Source organism: Canis lupus, chromosome 13 (genome assembly GCF_011100685.1).
Source record: "Canis lupus familiaris isolate Mischka breed German Shepherd chromosome 13, alternate assembly UU_Cfam_GSD_1.0, whole genome shotgun sequence".
In the NCBI taxonomy this organism is placed as follows: Eukaryota; Metazoa; Chordata; class Mammalia; order Carnivora; family Canidae; genus Canis; species Canis lupus.
Genome location: NC_049234.1, coordinates 30,460,725 through 30,480,779, shown reverse-complemented (window position 1 = coordinate 30,480,779; position 20,055 = coordinate 30,460,725). Strand labels below are relative to the sequence as shown.

Below are 20,055 nucleotides of genomic sequence, written 5' to 3'. Positions count from 1 at the left end.
TGTTGCGGTGTGGGTTGCACAGGGACACACGCGTGTGCTGCGGGAGGGCCGGAACCGAGAAGGGAATGGATTCCTCTGCCTTGTGAGACCCACCGAAGGGAGACCAGGCCTGAATAATTAGGGGGATCAGACTGCGGGGAAGCAAAGGTATATTCTAGAATGCAGAGAGCTGGTGTCTAGTGTGCTGTGCACCCTGCGCGCCCAAGAAAAAGAAAGTAAAGTAAGAGCCCAGGCGTAGGTCTGTTCTGCATGGTGCAGGAGCGAGGGAACTGGGATCTGGGGAGGGGTGGTGTCAGGGATTTGGCCCCAGTCCTGTGGCATGTGCCGATCCCTGGCTTGCTCTGGTGGGATTTATTGCTGCTCAGCCCGAGCGCGGGATCCAGAATTGTGAGCTTCCAAGGGTTACGGGCGTTGCAGTGATAGCATGTGAGATAGGGTAGCTGCTTTGCTTTCCCTTTAAGAAAATAAAACTCAGTGCTTTATCTTTAATCCTTGTCCTTCTACTTGATCTCAGATTTGAATGGCTGCCTAGGTGGGGAGACAGGGTTAAAAGCCTGGCAGGCAGCTTGGGGTGTGGGAGGGGGGTGCGCACCGTGCCCAGGTTTTCAGGCACAGGATGGTGTGAGCTCGAGCAAGCCCTGCCTGCACTTGGGGGGCTGGGCTGAAGGGCAGGTGGGTGATTATCTCTGGACGCAAGGTGAGGGGTTGCGGTCCTTGCACCTGCACAGGACTGTGTGGTTGGGGGGGGGGGGTGCGAGTAAGAACCTGAGCAGGAGGGTTAGATCGGTAAGTGCTGATGGCTGGAGGCAAGGTATCCAAACAGAGCATGTGGGAAATGGAAGAGTTGACTGAAAGGCAGAAAGTTCTAGAAAGCTCACGGAAAAACACTTGATGTGCAAGGCTGGTGTTAATGTTAAATGGTCTGTTAGTAACTCCCACTGGAAGGAGGGAGGCCGAATCAGCGGGTGAGAGCAACAGCTTGCTTTTCTCATTCCTGCGGATTGCGTAAAACTGAATTTCTCTATCCCTAGGGCTCGACACTGGGAATTACCAGGAGCAGGGATCGCTGGGGGCGGAGGGGAGTGTACAGTGAAGGTGCTGCTGGCCCTGAGCCCCTCCCAGGTGTGGCCCGACTGGCTCAGCAACCGGTGTGACCTGTGTCAATGTCAAAGGCACCCGGAGGGGACTGGGTCTGTCACGGTTTACCCTGGGACGAGTGTCAGAGACAGGCCTCTAGTGTCAGGGTATTTCCTACTGAGTCAGGTGGGTCCAGGCAGGGCAACCACTGGCCTGGGACTCAGAACTCCTCGCTCCTGGTCCCGATCCCATTTCACCAGCTCCTGGCTGAGGACCTTGGGTGCATCACTGAGCTTCTTAAGTCTCCCATCCCTTCAGCAGGTGGATGGCACTTTGGAACTCCCACTCTGCTCGGGAGCGTTTTGGGCAGGGGGGAAGGGGGGGTGCAGGATGAGGCCATGAACCTGCCTTATTGATAATAAATACCGTAGTTTCTACTTTTTAATAAGCATTTAGGGTATGCCCAGAACAGTGGCAAGTGTTTTAAACATCAGATCCATCCGGGTGCCAGTAGGAAACATGCCCTCGCGAACAGAGCAGAGTTTAATAAAGGGACTGTGTATAGAGTGGGGAGCGGTGTTTAGAGAAGTCCACCAGGGATGAACAGGACCTGAGCCCAGTTACCACTCCCCACCATCCTCCTATCCCTGCCCCCCAAGGCAGATGGATGGATGGGTGAGGGAACCCAGGAGTGTGGCAATAGGGACAGGAAAGAGCCAGGAGGATAATGCCCCGTCCTGCCTGCTTTTCACGACCCTGGTGTCACTGAGAGCTGAGCCCGCCCAGCGGCCAGAGGTCAGGGAGTTCCTTGTCGGAGCCTCTCAGGGCCTGGACAGACCTGGGGGGTGATCTTGCACTCACTTGTCATCTCCTTTGATGTTGCAGCAGCCAGGGGCCTGTGAGGTCACAGGATCCACAAAAGACAGACCTGGAGGCAGGAAGGGAGCCATGTCCATGTCCCTGGTGGCAGCCCAAGTTTTAACCATTGTGCTCGGTTGTCCTAGTAGACACAAGAATCAAGAGTAAGATATTACTAAGAACTTTATGTTTTCGGGACGCCTGGGTGGCTCAGTCGGTGAAGCATCTGCCTTTGGCTCAGGTCATGATCTCAGGGTCTTGGGATCCAGCCTCGTGTTAGGGTTCCTGCTCAGCAGGGAGTCTTCTTCTCCCTCTGCCCCTCCCCAACCCCATAGTGCATTTGCTCTTTCTCAAATAAAAATTTTAAAATCTTTATTTTTAAAAGATTTAATTTATTTATTTTCATGAGAGAGAGAGGCAGAAGCATAGGCAGAGGGAGAAGCAGATTTCCTGTGGGGAGCCCAATGGAGGACTTGACCCCAGGACTCCAGGATCACGCCCTGAGCCGAAGACAGATGCTCAACGCTGAGCCACCCAGGCGTCCCTAAAAATCTTAAAAAAAAAAAAAAAAAAAAAGAAAAAAAGAAGACTTTTATGTTTTCAATAGCATCTTTGAGAAACAGAACAGCCTCAGTATTAAGGCTTCGGGGGTCTGAGGCTTTCCCTTGTTCCTCGGGGATCACATTATTTACCTTTCGTGGGTCTCAGTTTCCTCTTTTGTCATGGGGATGATACTCAGTACAGCTGATGTGAAAAATAAACAAGTCCTTCAACAGATATCAGCTTTTATTCCCAAGAGGACCAAGGCTCAGATGTGTGCTGCTGGGGGTGGTTGTGCTTCCCTGTGTCCTTAGAGCCTCTTCCATACTCAGGTAATTCTGTTCAATATTTTTAAGATTTTATTTATTTACTTATTTATGAGAGAGAGAGAGAGAGAGCGAGCATATAAACAGGGGGGAGGGACAGATGGAGAAGCAGACTCCCTGCTGAACAGGGAGCCTGATGCAGGACTCGATCCCAGGATCCTGAGATCATGACCTGAGCCAAAGGCAGATGCTTCACCGACTGAGCCACCCAGGTGCCCCTGTTTCAATATTTTTGTCTTAAAAGTTGTTTTCTTCCAAAAACATCTGGGGATGTTTGGACCATTTCTTCTGACTGTGTGTGTGTCTGTGTGTGTGTACGTTTGTGTCTGTATATTTTTTCCTCCTCTAAAATATGAAAAATTTATCTAACCAGGTCTGACTCTGGAGCCCTTGAGAGAATATAAAATACAAATTAAAAATCTCAGTAATTCAGGGAAGTTGAAGGAAAGAACATTCATTCTACATTATTGGTGGAATTAAAAAGCGGGGCAGGGGGCATTGCAGATGACTTTTGGTATAGGTCCACCTATGGGTATGCAAAGAAAATCCTTCCTTCACCAGCTACCTTCAAAGAATTGAAACCCAAATAGATATCATTGTCATCAACTTTGCTACATTAAAAAAAGAAAGAAAGAAAGAAAATCCATTTGAATCCACGTTGAACTAACGGAGCAGAGTGGCTAAAAATCCCCTTCATGAATATTTACTTAGCAGAGGGCTCTGGAGAAAAACCCAACCAAAAAAAAAAAAAAAAAAAAAAAAAAAAAACCCACAAAAAAACAAAAAACAAAAACAAAAAGAAGAAAAAGAAAAAAGAAAAAAGAAAAACCACAACCAAAGCAAACCCAGCTTCTTCTCTGAGAGGGTGAAATGACTCCAAAATATTGTTTCATGCTCAAAGAGCCTAAAACAACTCCACATGAAAGACGAAAATCCATCTAATTGGGCATTTACCTTTTCAGAAATAAAAGGCTCAGCAGAAAGAGAAGAAAAGGGAAAGAGAAAAGAAAACCTCTTTCCTTGGAAGACTAGACGGGAGCCCAAAATAAACCCCCCGATTCGCTTGGCCCAGTAACGAAGGGCTGCGATCCCCCCTCCCTTTCTTTACTGCGCTGTTGCTGTAATTGCCTCAGAGAGCCACCAGCGCCAGCGGTCTGAGAGCTCAAACCCCTCCCTGCTCAAGCCTCCCGACCTCTGTGTCCACAGCCATTGGCGTCTGCAGCCCTGACCCTGTTTGGACTCCGCTCCAGCTCCAGGAGGTGCCGTCCTGGGAGGAGGGTCCAGCCCCGTGTTGCAGAGGAAGTGACTTATCCAAGGCCACATGGTCTCTGCACGCGGATCTTCCTTCCGCGCACCCAACATTGCCATGCTTCCCATGGCCTAGCTGCCCCGCCGCACATCTCCCTCAGCTCACCCCTCCCAGCACCCGCCTCTCCAGCTCCAGCTATCCAGTTGAGTGGGGTGACCTGGTCCACACAAGGGCCTGTGCTTGTGGAGAAGGCAAATCCAGGCCTCTGACCCTCTATCCTCGCCCCGCGAGGGTCTAGCTGTCTCCACCTCACCCTCTGCTCCCCAACAACTGGTTGGGGGAGTCTGAAAACGGTGGCAAGGGAACCCAAACTGAGTCTCAGTATCCTAATGAGATCTTCGAGAGTCAACTTAAGGAGCCCAGGCTTTGTCGTGGTGATAATGCAACACAGCCCAGGACGACATCACAGCGCAGGACGTAAGACAACAGCCATGGCTACCACTTAGAGATCGTGTAGGGTAGGGACCGGTGAACCCTGAGCCAGAAGCCAACCTGGCCGAGAACCAGCTTGGGGTTTAGGAAGCCAGGGTGCTCCATCCCCCGGGTGGGGTTGGGGTGGGGGTGGTTCCTTGGAGAGGGGCCCTAGTAAGGTTCTGTGGGCGGGGTCCAGGGAGCCAGATCCCAGTGGACCCCCCAGAAGGAAGCTGTCAACAAATAACTGGGACATTTAGTTGGGTGATTTCCCCACCATGCTGTTATTGTGCACATAAATAATCTGGTGGTCAAGGGGAGGAAGGGAGCTGGTACATGGATTCTAAGTCCGAGGACAAAGGCATGAACAGGATTTTTTTTTTAAGATTTTGTTTATTTGTTCATGAGGCACACACACACACACACAGAGGCAGAGACACAGGCAGAGGGAGAAACAGGTTCCCTGCAGGGAGCCCGACGCAGGACTCGATCCTGGGCCTCCAGGACCACACCTGGGGAGGGGGGTGGCTGATTTGCCATCAGAGCGCAGAGAGGCTGTCGTGTGCCCTGTGTCCCTGAGAAGGGGGTCAAAGGATATCGCTCCCGTCAGTGGGGCCAGGATGCACGTGCCGTCGGCAGCCTTGACCCTTCCCTTAGTATTACTCTCCTAGTGTCTGTAACAGCCCTATAGTCACCGCTTGCACATGTTCCCTGTTCTCGTTTTACAGATGTGGAAACTGAGTCTCAGAGAAGTTAAGCCACTTGCCCAAAGTCGCAGAGCCAGAATTGCAGACTGCCTTGGTTTCTGCCCAAAGCCCCAAATCTCAGGCACCATGCTGGGTCATTCCCGGGATCATCCCATTTGCCTGCATCAGGGGGACCGGGGAGGGCGGGGCGGCCTCCCTAAGAGGTGCATGTGGGGAACACATCACAGCAGCTACCTGTCCCCAAGCCCAGGGCGCGCTGCGTGCCGTCTCACCCAGAGGGCCTGGCAGATGGACCAGGCTCTGTGGCCTGGTCTTTGGACGGAGGCCCTGATTTTTCTCCACATGCTCTTTCCCAATGGATTGGGGGTGGGGGGCTCCAGGCCTTTTCCCTGATTCCCCAGTTGGTGCTGCTTAGAGGGGTTTACTGAGCTGGTAACCGTGGTAGTCTCTGGGGGCTCAGGAAGGACTGGGAGCCCACCCAGGAGGCAGGACCCCGAGCAGAAAAGCTCAGTAAAAACTTCATCACCAGGTGCGTGAACCCACCCAGCTCCCAGGGCAGGTGCCTCTCGAGCCGCCCTGGCCCGAGTAAAATGATTAATAAAAGTTGCTCTTGCAACATTGGAAAATTGCCTTTTAATGACATCTTCACAATGGCGAGAAAGGTCTGTTCGTTGTTCTCCTGCCTCGAAAACACTGTTAATCCTACCACCTGGTGGAGAGTGTGATGAAGAAAGACCCGGTTGCTTGGGAGACCTGCGAGCTGCGCAAACAAGAACGTTCTTGCTGGGAAGGGGGTGGGGGCATCCCTGGTTGTTCCTAAAGCAAAATCTGAAATTTCAAACCTCAGCCGTTTGCCAAAAAAAAAAAAAAAAAAAAAAAGGAAAAAAAAGAAAAGAAAAGAAAAGGGGGGAGTTTAGAGGCCGACAAGATCGCGCACCACCACCTACTAGAAATTTTAAAAGAAAGATGCACCTTTTGGGGTGGTGGTTGGAAGCACTGGTTCCCACAGATCTGCCGTTGTTTTCCTGTCTCTGCCTGTGACTGGGAGCAAAGCGAACGATGCAACACCGATCCTCGCCCTCCGGGATTAGAAAACCTGAACCGATGTCTACACTGTGCCAGACACTCGTTTTGGATATTGGAATATGTCTGCGTCACTGGGACTCTGCCCCTGGGATTGACGTAAAGGAGGCCTCTCTTCTCTCTGAGCCTGAGCGGTGGTGTCATAAGCTGTCACCGTTACCGGAGGGGCATGGGGGGTGGGGCGGGGAAGGTGTGTGTGAGTAGATTGAAAGATAACAAATGACAGGGGTTGCACGTTTACAGAGCACGAAACGAGAATTGTAAAATCCGAGCGTTTGCACAGAGGCTTAGCGATGCCCTTGTTCAACCTTTCCGAGTCCAAGATTTCAATTATTCATCTCCTGAGTCATTCATTGATTGGCTCAATAAAAAAATACCAGCTCTGCTGCTTCTTGGCTGTGTGACCTTGAGCAAGTCGCTGTACCTCTCTGTGCCCCCAATTTTCCTTATCTGTAGAAAGTGAGAAAGAATTCCTAAGCTCCCGCCAGGTATACTCAGGAAGCCCTACACGAGTTGGTCCTTGGGACCAACCCATCGTCATGGTTCAAGTTCAGAAACGCCTGGCCCAGGCTCCCAGGAACTGGTTCCTCGCGTCCACCCTCCCACGCGGTTATTCTGTGTCCGCTGGCGCGCTGCCGGTGATCGCGAGCTCCGTGGCCCACACAGCGGCCCTTTGTCCTCCGGACGCCTCCGTGGACGAGGAAGTCCCGGAGAGCTGCTTCCCTGGAGGGCTTCCTGGAGGAGGTGGGAGGGTACCTCTCTGAACTTGAGGCCGGGAGAGTGGTTGGGGCTGTGGTGTGGCCGCTGAGCCCTAGCGGCAGGTGAGGATGGGTCAGACGACACGTTTTGGATATTCTCTGTCCCCTGTGTCACAGCTCCAGCAGCCGGCTCAGCTCGAAGCCCGCCCCGTGCAGCTCCTCGGCCTGCCGGCCGCCGGAGCCAGGGCCCGCAGCCAGCCCGCAGTTGGCAGCTGCCAAGTCCTGCCCTGCCTGCTGGGTTGCCGCCCGACCTGGGACGCTCAGGGTGTCCTAGAGAGTGGGCGTCCCCTGCCCTCCCGGGGGCCAGCAGCCAGGTCGCCCGGCTCCGGGTGTCCCCCTCACCCCGCACGCCACGGCCTCCCAGACCACCGGGGCCCGCGGGCTCCTGGGGACCTCCCTCTGAGCACACGTCGGGGTTGGGTTTTGTGAGTCCTGGTGGCTGTCTGCCCTGTTATCCTTCCTGAGTTCCTGCCCAGGAAATACCATGTTCTGAACGGTTTGAACTCCTGCAACCTCCTGAACACGCCTCCATGGTCATTCTCCTTATCGGTGTTTTGACAGTTGGGAAAACTGAAGTTTGTTGCATTGGGTGTTTGACCCGAGGTCCCCCCAGACTACTGGGTTGAGCTGGGGAGCGGGGGAGCTGTAACCCTCCTCCTGCACCAGCAGGGCTTGCTCCAACGTGCCCATGTGCCAGAAGGTTCTTGGGGCCAGTGGGTCTGGTCTTCTCATCGCCCACGCCAGGGGCCCCGCCGCCAACCTCCCTCCCACCTCCCTTCACTTTGTTCCCGAGAATCAGATAAGAGGCCAAAAGAACAAAGCGCCCCCCCCCCCACTTCCCTAGCCATATTTCAAAGGGATATAAATAGGACGGTAATTGGTGGCACTCCAGGTCACCTTCCACACGGACAGGCTTTATGTGATGGCCAGGCCCGTCCTCTGGCTCAAGGTGTCCGTGGTCAGCAAGTTCTCTTCTTCCCTTCCTTCTTCCCCCCCACCCACAAAATTGTGTTCCAAAATCCGGAGTTAGGCCTCCCGACTGAGGCTGTGCCGGCCTGCAAAACAGACACAGGTGTTGTGGCTCTGGGTGGCACAGAGGAACCCTGTCCTCCTGCTCTGAAGGCAGGTTCAGTGGCCCCAGCAGGGGAGGGGAGGGAAGGGAGGGGGCATCTTCTGTCCAAGAGGCCTGGGGGCAGGAGACAGGGGACGGACAGCCAACACCTGGAGAACCCTGGGGGTTCTGGGGCAGCTGTGGGGCTTCCCCGTGTCCCAGCCTCAGTCTCTCCACCTGTGCCCTGCGGTAGCACCACCCAGCTTTCTGGCCCACGGTTGAGAGAAATAACAGGAGAGGATGGAGGAGAGCCCCAGAGAGCAGACCAGCTCGAAGACAGTGGGACCTGGTAACAGTGGCAGTGAGGGTAGAGAGGGCCAGTGCCCGTGGGACCCCACAGAGGAACCCCAAGAGGGAAGTGGGGCATCTCCCTGTCACGTGCTTGTAGGAAGGGGGTGTAAGAGACGCTTGGGGGTCCTGAGTGACCTGCATTCTTTCGGTAATGAGGTGTGGACGAGGTTTCCTTTCCTGCACTTTGGAGAGGTTCAATCAGCCCCACGGAGGAACCCCGGCAGGTGGAGGCAGGGAGGGAGTGGCCTGAGCCCCCTGGCTGGTGCACTTGGGGAGCCCCGGCAGGTGGAGGCAGGCAGGGAGCAGCCTGAGCCCCCCAGCTGGTGCACATGGGAGCGATCACCGCCGTGTTGGTGCTGGGAGGAGCACCTGTGCCTTCATCTGTCTAGGATCTTCGAGCTGATTGTGCTCCTTGTGGGCAACCCAAAGCTGAAGCCTCTTGGAGAGAGCTGGGAGCCACAGATGATGTTATGGAACCCAGAGCAGGGGTGAGCCAGTGAGCCGCACCACCCCCCTGCTCGAGGATTGGTGGGGTGTGAAGTGGGGGGGGGGGGGACAACCTTCTAGAGTGAAGTGGAGGGGACAACCTTCTAGAGCCCTGATGGACTAGAAGGTGAGAAGGGCCTGTGTAGGAGGAGGCCCTGGCTTTGAGCTGCGCCTCTGCTGGTTTCCCACCTCGTGGCCTTTCAGAGCCTCAGCTTGCACACCTGTGAAATGGAGGTCAGCTTGCTCCCCCCGCTTTCCCCAGGGACGGCTGTGAAGACTGAATGAACTAATTCCCACGAGATGCTGAGCCCGGTGCCGGCCTCATTGTCCACACTCGTCCATTCGCTCTTGGTGATAATGCCTCCCCTGGAGAAGCACCTAGCATCTGGGTTCAGAAACCCGCTTACTCTGAGGACTGCCCCCAGGTGAAGCCCTTCCAGAGCGGTAGGGTACACATGGGAGGCAGCTTTCCTGCCAACAAGTGCATGTGCTTCCTGCCTGGTTCCGTGCATCTCATATCAGCGCTCCGGGGCCACGAGCAGGGAGGTGCAGCAGCATCAGGAAGGGGCCGGCCAGCTCCTCCACCCTCGAGTCAGCCCCTGGCACCCCTGGCTCCCCCGCCCTGCACCCTGCTCCCATCACTGAGCCCGGCCAGCACCCCTGCTCCGGGCATCCTAGCTCCTACTCCAGGCGTTTCTGGGTTGCCTCCCCGCCGGCTTCTGATCTGCCCCTGCACCTGCCTACATCTGGGGCACCTGTCCCTCTGCAGACGGATCGGCCAGACAGTCTCCATGTTGACCTCTGTCTCCGTGGTCAGTGTGTTCTGGACAGGAGTTCAGACTGAAAAACCGCCCACTTGTGTGCTGACCGGCTGCCCCTGGGGTGCACGGTGGTGAGGCTGCTGCTGGCTTGTGTGCCCCCCACCCCTCCTCACCGGCAGAGCCCGACAGTGTGCTGTGGCCCCTGCCAGGGAGGAGCAGGGAACTTGCACGGTGCACAGAGGCTCCGCGAGCACCACGCTCGTCCATGTGGGCCTCGGTGTATCATTCGGGCTCTGGCCACGGCTCTGACTTTTGGAGAGTTGCTTACCCTCTTCCAGCCTCCACTTACTTGTCCGCAAAATGACGCACATAACAGTTGATGTCACATCACCATGGAGATTAGCAGAGCTTTTGAGAACACGGGGCTTGGTTTGGGAAAGTGCCGTTAAGCCCTTCACAGTGTATCTGCCACAATTCCTACTACTAGTTTCACTTTACTATTTCACGTTGGTTTTTATCCACTTGCTTTTCAGTATAGTCTTGCGAAGTAGTTGAAGCAGGAACTGCGTCCGTGTTACCAAGGAGCAAACTAAGATGCCGAGAAGGGCCATTTGTCTGTAGTCACACAGCCTGGCCTGACCAGCCTCCCCGGGTCGGCACACCCAGTGGCAGGGCACCCCGTTTTGGAATAGGACATGACCACGGGCATCTGAGAAAAGGTGTCTGTGCAATTGAAAGCTGTTGTTCAGCTGGGCTCAGCGTTCACAATTATCCAGATTATCATTTTTCACGTGGAGGAAAAAGCTGTGATTTATTAAGCCAACTGGCTGTCCTCCTCTGGGAGTGATGTAGAATTTCGCTTCTGGTCCCCTGCTCTGCTCCCCAAAGAAACAAAAATCGGAGAACAGAATCTCTCATGAGATCGATCATGGTCTAGTGCGTGATGGTGCTATAGGGTGAGGGCCAGCCAATGGTGATGTTCTATTAGGGCCAAAGAAGGAATGATTTATGGGCCCTCATCTCCTGTGTGGCAGATAGATGTTGGAGGACATGTTTCTCGCTCCTGAGTGTCCCGGGTTAAGCCCAGTGGTTGGCAGCCGAGGGCCTGGGCCGGTACCTGGTGGTTGCAGGTTGTATGGATAGAAGCAAAGGAGCGAATGGCCTGGGAGAGGAGGGGTAGGAAGGCAGGTGGGCATGGGGAGATGCAGGGTGGCAAAGCATGGGAAGAGAGCCACGACGTGGCATTCCGGAAGAGGTTTCGGGGCTGCGTGTTAAAAAAAGCAAAAGGCACAGAGAAGGACAATCATCATATGGTTTCACTCATATGGGGAATATAAGAGATAGTGAAAGGGATTATAAGGGAAAGGAGGGAACTGAGTGGGAACAATTAGAGAGGGAGACAAACCATGAGAGACTCCTAACTCTGGGAGATGAACAAAGGGCTGCAGAAGGGCAGGTGGGTGGGGTTGGGGTAACTGGGCGACGGGCACTGAGGAGGGCGCTTGATGGGATGAGCACTGGGTGTTACACTACATGTTGGCAAATCGAACTTCGATAAAAAACAAATAAAAAAAAAAGCAGAAGGCAAAGAGAGTCTCAGTAGATATTTAGGTTGCACCTGGGGATGAACAGGTTCAGAGTGGGATAGTGACCTTCTCTGTGTACTTAGCATCCCTGTGCTGTGTTAGGAGCTGAGACACCGAGGGCTTGGAAGGTGGGGGACACCTGGGGAACGGTTCTAGTTTATAAAAGTCCCACAGTTGCCAACGTGCCAGTCGGGGTTGGGAATCCAGTGCAAAGGGGTGAAGATAAGCACGGGAAGCCACAGGTACCCGGATGTAAGGTGGCTAACCCAGCTTTTGAGTGCGGGAGTATGTTAAAAAAAAAAAAAACAACAACAACAAAACATCTTGGACGTGTGACCCAGGAATGAATGGTTTTGTTCATTCTCTCACTCAAGGAACAGGAACCGACTTTCTCCCGCGTGGCAAGAGTGGCGTGTGGGACGGGCACCCCTGGCACCCCCGTGGCGTTAATCAGGCTAGGGGCACATGCTCTCTGGGAGTGCGGGGAGCCCTGGGCGGTGCCAGTGCCTGGCCTTGTCCAGACGGCCAGCTGCCCCTTCCCTGGGAAAGGCCATTGGTGGTGAAATAGCAGTGAGTAGCAGTACACGGCGGGAGGTGTGAGCTGGTGACGCGAGGGAGGAAGGTCCCTCTGCAGGCTGCTGCGGACAGGGACTGGCATCAGAGGAGGTGGCGGTGGCAGGTCTGGTCAGGAGGCCGGGGCAGTGAACCACCCCCACCCCCCCATCTCAGCTCTCCTTTCAAACAACAAGGACTAGAAAGTTTCTTTTTCTTCTTCTTCTTCTTTTTTTTAAATAAATTTATTTTTTATTGGTGTTCAATTTGTCAACATACAGAATAACACTCAGTGCTCATCCCGTCAAGTGCCCACCTCAGTGCCCGTCACCCAGTCACCCCCACCTCCTGCCCTCCTCCCCTTCCACCACCCCTAGTTCGTTTCCCAGAGTTAGGAGTCTCTCATGTTCTGTCTCCCTTTCTGCTATTTCCCACTTATTTTTTCTCCTTTCCCCTCTATTCCCTTTCACTATTATTTATATTCCCCAAATGAATGAGACCATATAATGTTTGTCCTTCTCCGATTGACTTACTTCACTCCAGTTCCATCCACGTCGAAGCAAATGGTGGGTATTTGTTGTTTCTAATGTCTGAGACTAGAAAGTTTCATTCTGGGAGCTCGTATTTTCTGTGACGCTAAACCCTGAGTGCCCTGGCTCAGGCCACTGCGTGTGTCTTCCGTGCAAACATCCCGCCCCCTCAGCGCACCCCGAATAGAATCTATTTATTGTCAGCACCTGGGCGCCTCTAGACCAATCTTGGGTCATTATGTAACTGGATCCTGTTGACTTTACGTCTAGCATAGCTCGTGATCTTCCATCTCTCCTCGGTGCCACCGCCACCCGGCCGCACGTCTGGCCCTCCACATCACTGACCCGAGATCTTTCTTTCTAAGCTTCAGGTTTATTATGTTTTATCGCCATTGCTGGCAGCGTAAAGATGACCTGGTGATTGTATCAGTGAGCTTTCTCTGCATAAGGAACAGCTCCAAACCTTAGTGCCTTAACCAACAAACGGTCATTTCTCCCGATTCTGTGGGTTGATTGGCCATTTCTTGTGGTTTGGGCAGCGTGGCTGGGACTCACTGGGGTGGTCCATGGACCTGGGGGCTCAGCCCGGCTGAACTGGGATGCCTGGGGCCCCTCCCATGCCTGTAGTGACCAGCTCAGGTGGGGTAATGTGGCCTCCGAATGACGCCTCGCGGTGGCCAGAAAGGGAGGTGTTCTGTGCATAAGCACCGTTTAAGCTTTTATTTGTGTCTTTTATTACTGGCCCATTGGCCAAAACAAGGTTACATGGCCAAGTGCAGATCCAGAGTGTGGCGAAATGGACCTCAATTTATGTGGGGAGGGGGAGCAAAGCTGCCCCCAAGGAGCATGTGTACCGGGTGACCCGGGCAGGTGGGGGCCGTTGCTCAGGGCACCTGTCCCAGTGGCGAAGATGAGGGCTGTGCCACTGGAGTTCTCACGCATCATGGGGGCGTCCTGCTGGGGGCTGTGCTCTACCACTTACTGCCTTTGTCATCAGGTCAAAGAGCTCATAGCTCTCCAGGCCCCGCTGCCCATCCATAAAATGGGGATAATCATAGAGGACCCCCCTTCATCAGGGACTCAGTGAGAAAATGTGTGGCCTGTTCATCTCTCGGTGCTTGAGACACAGTAAGAAGTCAAAACTGAGGGTTCTTACTCTCAGGGGAGGCCTTCCAAAGCCTCCCACTGGGCCTCAGCCTGGTGCATCCCCACCCCAAACTCACACATTCATTTATCCCGATCTGCTTCCTCAGAGACACTTTCCCCACATCTTCCTTCCTTCCTTCCTTCCTTCCTTCCTTCCTTCCTTCCTTCCTTCCTTCCTTCCTTCCTTCCTTCCTTCCTTCCTCTTTCCTTCCTTTTGCCAAACGGCATCTCACTTGAGCAAGGAGCAACAAACAACCCACCTGCTTTTCTCATGCTGAGTTGGTCATTTCTCCCTTAGATCCCCAAATACATCCCTCACATGCTTGTACCGCATTGCCCTGAGTTATTTGTTTATCTGTCTGCTTTCTCCACCAGCTGAGCTTCCCAGGGGTTTGAACAACGGTCTCCTCACCTTTCTGTCTCTGGTACTTGGCTGTGTGCATGGCACAGGATAAGTTCTATTTAAACAAAACAAAACAAAACCATTTGTATAAATCATTGGGTGAGAGAGTGGAGCGATGGGGAAATGCCTTTGAATTGTCTCGAGTCATCTTCAAAAGACGGTGGAGGAGCTAAATGTCAAAACTGACTTGAGCTTTTCTCCTCTTCCCTTGCAGCCGGGACCATTTTCAGACTCAACCTTTCTGACCTGGAAATGCCAATAGAAGTAATCATCATCGCCAGGGGCTGTGGTGAGCAAATGCTTGGAGCTCTGTGGCCAGGGCAGTTTCATTTGAGGACCAGAGATGGACAATCCCTCAGCCTACTGAGGTAAATGCCTACCCTCGCCCCCTACCCCCCCACCAGTGAGAGGTATTGTCTCTTCTGGTTTCTTCCATAGATTAACTTGAGTAGGGGAGGAGAGATGTTTCCCTGTGTCTTGTGGTCTCTTTGTCATTTGGCCTGTTCTCCTGGGGATATTCCATTAAGAGGTAAAGCTTTCTACCTTCAGGGAAAAATGCAGGACCATTAGAATATAAAGCAGCCTTTTTTTTCGTAAAAGGAAAGCCTTCTGTACAAACTGGATTAGGAACGGCCTCATATGGCCAGTGCCTGCCATTCCCAAGAAGGTCTGGAGTGACCTGTACTGGTGTGCATGTCAGCAAACAACTAGGGCCCATAGGACAAAACTAGCCTGGTCATTTTTTATAAATAAAGCTTTATCGGTACCCAGTCCCATTCCTTCCTTCAGATATGTCTGTGGTGCTGTCACACGACAATAGCAGTGGTGACAGAGGCCGTGTGGCCTGAGAGTCTAAAATATTTACGGTCTGGTCCTTCGTGGAAAAAGGGTGCCAGCCCCTGGTCTAGAGAGAAGCTATCCACATGCAGAGCCCCTGCAAGTGTGGCTATTTAAATTTTAATTCATTAAGATTAATCACAATTAAGAATTCAGCCCTCAATCACACTCACCACGTTTCAAGTGGTCAATAGCCACGTGTGACTCGTGGCTACCATTGTGGACAATGCACATTGAGAATGCTTCCATCAGCGAGGAAAGCTGGCTTGGGAAAACTGTGGTCACTTGGGGATGTTTCCCTTTGCTCCGCCAGTGTCTAACTGAGCTTGGATATAATTGCAGCCACCGTGGAAGAAGGAAGGTTGGTACATGTATGTGTGTGTGTGTAGCTGTTATATATGATTATTGGTGAGGACATCTACCTTCTTACCTGTAAAACCAGAATTGCTTCTAAAATGTCTTTGGACAGCCAACCTGTGGTCACTGTGTATGAGTCCATGTAAACACTAAACCACTTGAACATTAGAATTTATCATTTTTACCTATACAAATAGGTTGATACAAATATGAGCCTTTCCATGGTCGTAGGAAGGTCAGATGCAGTGTGAGGCCTCCTGTAAAGGGGAAGAAGCAATGACTATAGTGTCCACAGGGGTTGAAGAGAGATAAGAAACCAAGAGAGGAAGAAAATGAGCTAAAGATATGGTGCCTGTGAGTCTTGGAAGAATGAGCAATGATGGAGACAGAAGATGATAGGGATGGGACCATGGATTTACCTTCAAAGAACGTGTTAGACAAAGCAGTGATGATTGGGACCTTATCACGTCTCAGAACCGAGCTGAGCACAGCCAGTTCTATGCCACAGATCCATGGGGAGAAGCTTGGATTTGGCAATAGTGCCGCCATCTTGGATGGGTCAGGACTTGGGGCATAATAGGAGTTTCTATTTGTTGAATTAGTTGGTGTGCGGTGCAGAATAAGAGGGCCAGTCGCTCTCTTATTCATAAATGCACAGCATTTATGGGTGAGTTCCAGGAGGGAACAGAGAAGGAACCCTAGGTGGCCGGGAGGCCTATAGGCAAAGGCCCCAGGTTCTGTCTTTAAAAGCTGGACTTTCCCGACTTTGGGTTACCCAGGAAGTAGCAAGAACAAAGAGATTCAGATGACGGAAAAGGATTGAATCAATGGAATCAATGCGTATCTATACATCTAGATCTGAAATGGGCCCCTCCTCTCTTCTCTTGGTTGGTTTTTAAGCTCTTCATGTTTGCAGGTGAGTGCTGGAAGCACTTGAAACAGGTGTTTCCATAACTGGACTTCAAACAGTGGAGCTTAATGCCGATATGAAGTAATTAGAAGTAATAATAAGAAAAGGTTTTTTTTTTTTTTTTTTTTTTTTTTAGTACTTAGTATCAAGCCCATCAGGCACCACAGTGGTGGTGGTGATGGTGACATTAACAGTGATAACATCCTCTGTCCATCTCAAGCTGATCATGTGCTACGTGCACCGTCTGGTCATAATAATAATTATCATAAAAGCTTTAAATTATTGTGCTAAGTGCTAAAGTCACATTTTCTCAGCACATGAACCCAGAGTATACTTCCCAATTACATTTTTCCCCCAATTGCTTGATTTTGATATAATTGCAAATTTACAGATAAGTTGCAAGACGAGCCAAAAAAAATTCCTGGATACCTTTCCCTCGGATTCCTTAAGGGGTAACATTTTACTGGATTCGTTCTATCCTTTCCTCTCTCTGTTTGTTCCTGAAATCAGAGGATTCTTATAACCTCAGTGCAACCCGGTCAGAAACTTAGCATTGATTTGCTACTGACCTGAGCCTAAGACCTTGTTCTGATTTTACCAAGTGCTCTTCCCCCACTCCCCCATCAAGTCCTTCCTCGCAAAAGAAAATCCATTTGGCACGCGGCCTTCTTGGAAAACTTCCTTAGTCTTGTGTTTCGTGACATTAATGGCTTTGACGCGTTTAAGCCAATTACTTTTCAGAGTGTCCCATAGTCGCCGTTTGTCTGATGCTCCCTGGTGAGTAGATTTAGATCGGATGCTCCTGCCAGGCATCCCGCAGCACTCACATCGTGTCTCCCGTGTCTCGTGTTTGGAGGGTGAGTGCTGCTCTGTCCCTTGACTGCGATGTTGGCTTTATCACTTGGTTAATGACGGAATCAGCAGTTTGTCGAGGAGCTCTTGCTCTTTTCAGTGGAGAGTGGTATCTAGAAATACCATCTGGTCATAGGTTATGTCTGTTGCTACTGAGATAGCGTGGCCTCTAGGCCCTCTGAGCAGATAGACCCGGGAGGCAGGTGTGTGTGTTTGTGTGCATGTGCACACGTGTGTGCATATATACTCATTCATAGTCATAGACATGTGTGTACGCATCCACATATATGTGCATACACATCATACATGTGTGTGAATGTGCATATATGGGCACGTCATCTAGATCATTTCTAAATCAAACTATGTATATGTTAAAACCACCACGAGTGCACCTGGGTGAGGCTACAGCATTCTTGAAATCCACGTCTGTCTCAGTGATGCTGACCAGTCCCCCAGGCCCACTGCCAATACAGCAGGCCAACACATTTATTAAACTATGGTTCAGGCCCTGTTCCAGACCCTTCGCTTATTGTTACAGCTCCTAACAACTCGGTGGCCCAAGAACACATGAGGAAACAAGACTCCGAAGAGATAAATAACTTGTGCAAAGTTGTGCAACTAGTAAATGTGGCAAGGTTACAGTGAGTGCCTGTTTGTCTGTTGGCATTTGATTGGATGGCCTGGGGTGACACCCCTGGTCCAGAAAACCTGAGCAGAGGGGAAGGTGAGGGAAGTGTTTGTCCCCATGGGCCAGAGACCACTGAGGAAGGCGACAGTGTGTTGGCAGACACCCCGTTCCTTCACAACCAGGAGGTGCTTACAGTCTGCATGTCTGATGGAGTCCGAGGCTGTGCAGAGATGCATGTGGCATTGCAGGGCCACACATCTGTGCAGGGCCACGTGTGTGCATGAGCATTACCATGGAGGGGAGGGATGGTGGTGGCTGCTGTCCTGTGCTTGCAAAGCCCCCTCCCTTTTTAAAAAAAAATCTAGTTTATTTATGAGAGACACAGAGAGAGAGGCAGAGACACAGGCAGAGGGAGAAGCAGGCTCCCTGCAGGGAACCTGATGTGGGACTCGATCCCAGGACCCCAGGATCAGGCCCTGAGCTGAAGGCAGACGCTCAACCACTGAGCCCCCCAGGCGTCCCGATTGCAAAGCCCTTGATCGGGTTGAGGGCATGAATGCAGAAGTGGGCCTCCCCCCAGGGAGAGGGCATTTCCTCCCTTGGAGCGGGGTGTTATCTCCAGCTGAGCTGCTTCTTCGCAGAGGCTTTAACTTAAAACACATTTGGATCCCTGGCTCCCAGCGGAGTGTTTGTGGGATGTGAACTTGATAAATGCCAGTGTCTTTGTGCATCAACAACTATTTCTGAGCTCATTCTATGTGCCAGGCACTGTCCCGGGCCGACAGAGACCCAGGGAGCTCAGGTGCCAGCTGAGGGGATGGGGAAGAGGGAAAGATCAATGGTAAGCAGGGATGTAAGTATAGGTGCGGTAGGGTGGGGACAGGCGGGACTGGGCGGGGGTGGCGGGTTAGAGCACAGTGTAGTGTGCCGGAGGAGAGAGCACACAGTGACGATGACGAGGAGCTCCGGCTGGTGATCAGAGGACAGGTGTGGGACTCATTACTCTCCCCGAGGGGCCACGGGCCTTCGCCCTGGAAAGCCAGGACTGGCGTCTCTGGTGCATCTTTTCAAGCCTGAAGAGTCACGCACATGGGCACTCTTTCTCAGAACTCAAATATTTCCTCCAAAAAGAAAAAAAAAAAATTAAATGTTATCAGCTGGTCCAGAGGCGAACCAGAGGCCAAGGCATTCTGACCAGATAAGAGGCAAGCTTGGTGGTCACGGATATGAAAATGGGCAGCAGCGAGATGTGGGTGGGATTCTGTTGCTGATAACCTTTAAGAAAAGAGCAACTGTTGCCGGCAGGGAGGCCGTTTTTCTTTCTGTCCTTCTCATCCATCCATTCGTTTGTTCGTTTGGGCAGCAGACACCCGTGGGTCCCGGGCCCTGTGCCAAGCACCCGGGATAAAACAGTAAGACCGGAGCTCTGTCCTCGAGATATTAAGAATTCAGTGGGAGAAACAGGCACCTTAACAGCACAGTGATAGGCACAGCTGCAGTTCTGAGTTTGGGGAGGCCTGAAGCTAATATAATTTGGGAGTTCTCTTGAAGAAGTCAGGATACCAGGTATGAATTGAGAATGGAAGGCAAGCCCGAGCTAAGTGGGGGTGCAGCCAGGGGTGGGGCTGAAGCTTCCCTGGCGTGGGCCAGGCCTCCTGGGGGTGGGCGAGAATGCTCTCTCTCCTGGGGTACCTGGGCCGCAGGGGTCACGGGGCACGAGGGGCTCCTTGCAGCAGGAGGCTGGATGGAGACTTAGCAGAAAGGCTGATGGTGGGGATCCTGGGGTCTGTAGTAGGGGGGACTTACCTTCTAGATGCTTCAGGCCCTTGTTCTTGGGCTAATCAATTAGAGCTAAAGACTTTTTTTCTTCTTTTTCTTTTTTAAACATTTTATTTATTTATTCATGAGAGACACAGAGAGGCAGAGACACAGGCAGAGAGAGAAGCAGGCTCCATGCAGGGAGCCCTGATGTGGGACTGGATCCTGGGACCCCAGGATCATGCCCTGGGCCAAAGGGAGGCACTCAACCGCTGAGCCACCCAGGCATCCCGACTTTTTTTCTTCTTAAGTGATGCCGGCACTTAAGTGCAGAAAGGCACTTTCCTGGCCATTATGCAAGGGATCTAACTTACGATCCCACTTCTGGGACTGTGTTCAGAGGAATCACCTGAACTTCCCGGGGTGTAAGTGCTGGCAGAGTGTTTGCCAACCCTCAGAAGGTCTCCCCGTGGGTCTCTTGCTCTTCTAAGAGCCCCAAGCATTGACACATTTAACCCCCACAGCCCCCCTGGGAGCTGGCCGCTGTCATTCTGCTTGTTCCACCGGTGATGGAAATCAGCCCAGACTGGTTAAGTACCTTAGCCACAGATGCACAGCTGTCAGTAAGTGGCGGCGATGGGCCTTCAAGCCATGTGGTTGGCCTTCTCCCACCACCAGCAGGTCTCATTGATCCCTACCCCCTCCCGGACCTGTCACCTCATTTGTAAAACAGAGCTGGGGACCAACAGACTCTGGATTTCAGAGCACATGCTCTCCA

The 20,055-nt window shown here is 52.3% G+C and overlaps 1 protein-coding gene across 10 annotated transcripts in view; it reads left to right on the top strand.

Moving 5' to 3' along the window:
• Positions 1 to 20,055, top strand: part of ST3GAL1 (ST3 beta-galactoside alpha-2,3-sialyltransferase 1) — a 97,254-nt gene that overhangs the window by 4,453 nt on the left and 72,746 nt on the right. For all 10 annotated transcript variants that reach the window (XM_038555568.1, XM_038555578.1, XM_038555566.1 and 7 more), the window contains exon 2: positions 14,150 to 14,303. The gene's annotated coding sequence lies outside the window, so the exon portion shown is untranslated. The remainder of the gene's footprint in view (positions 1 to 14,149; positions 14,304 to 20,055) is intronic.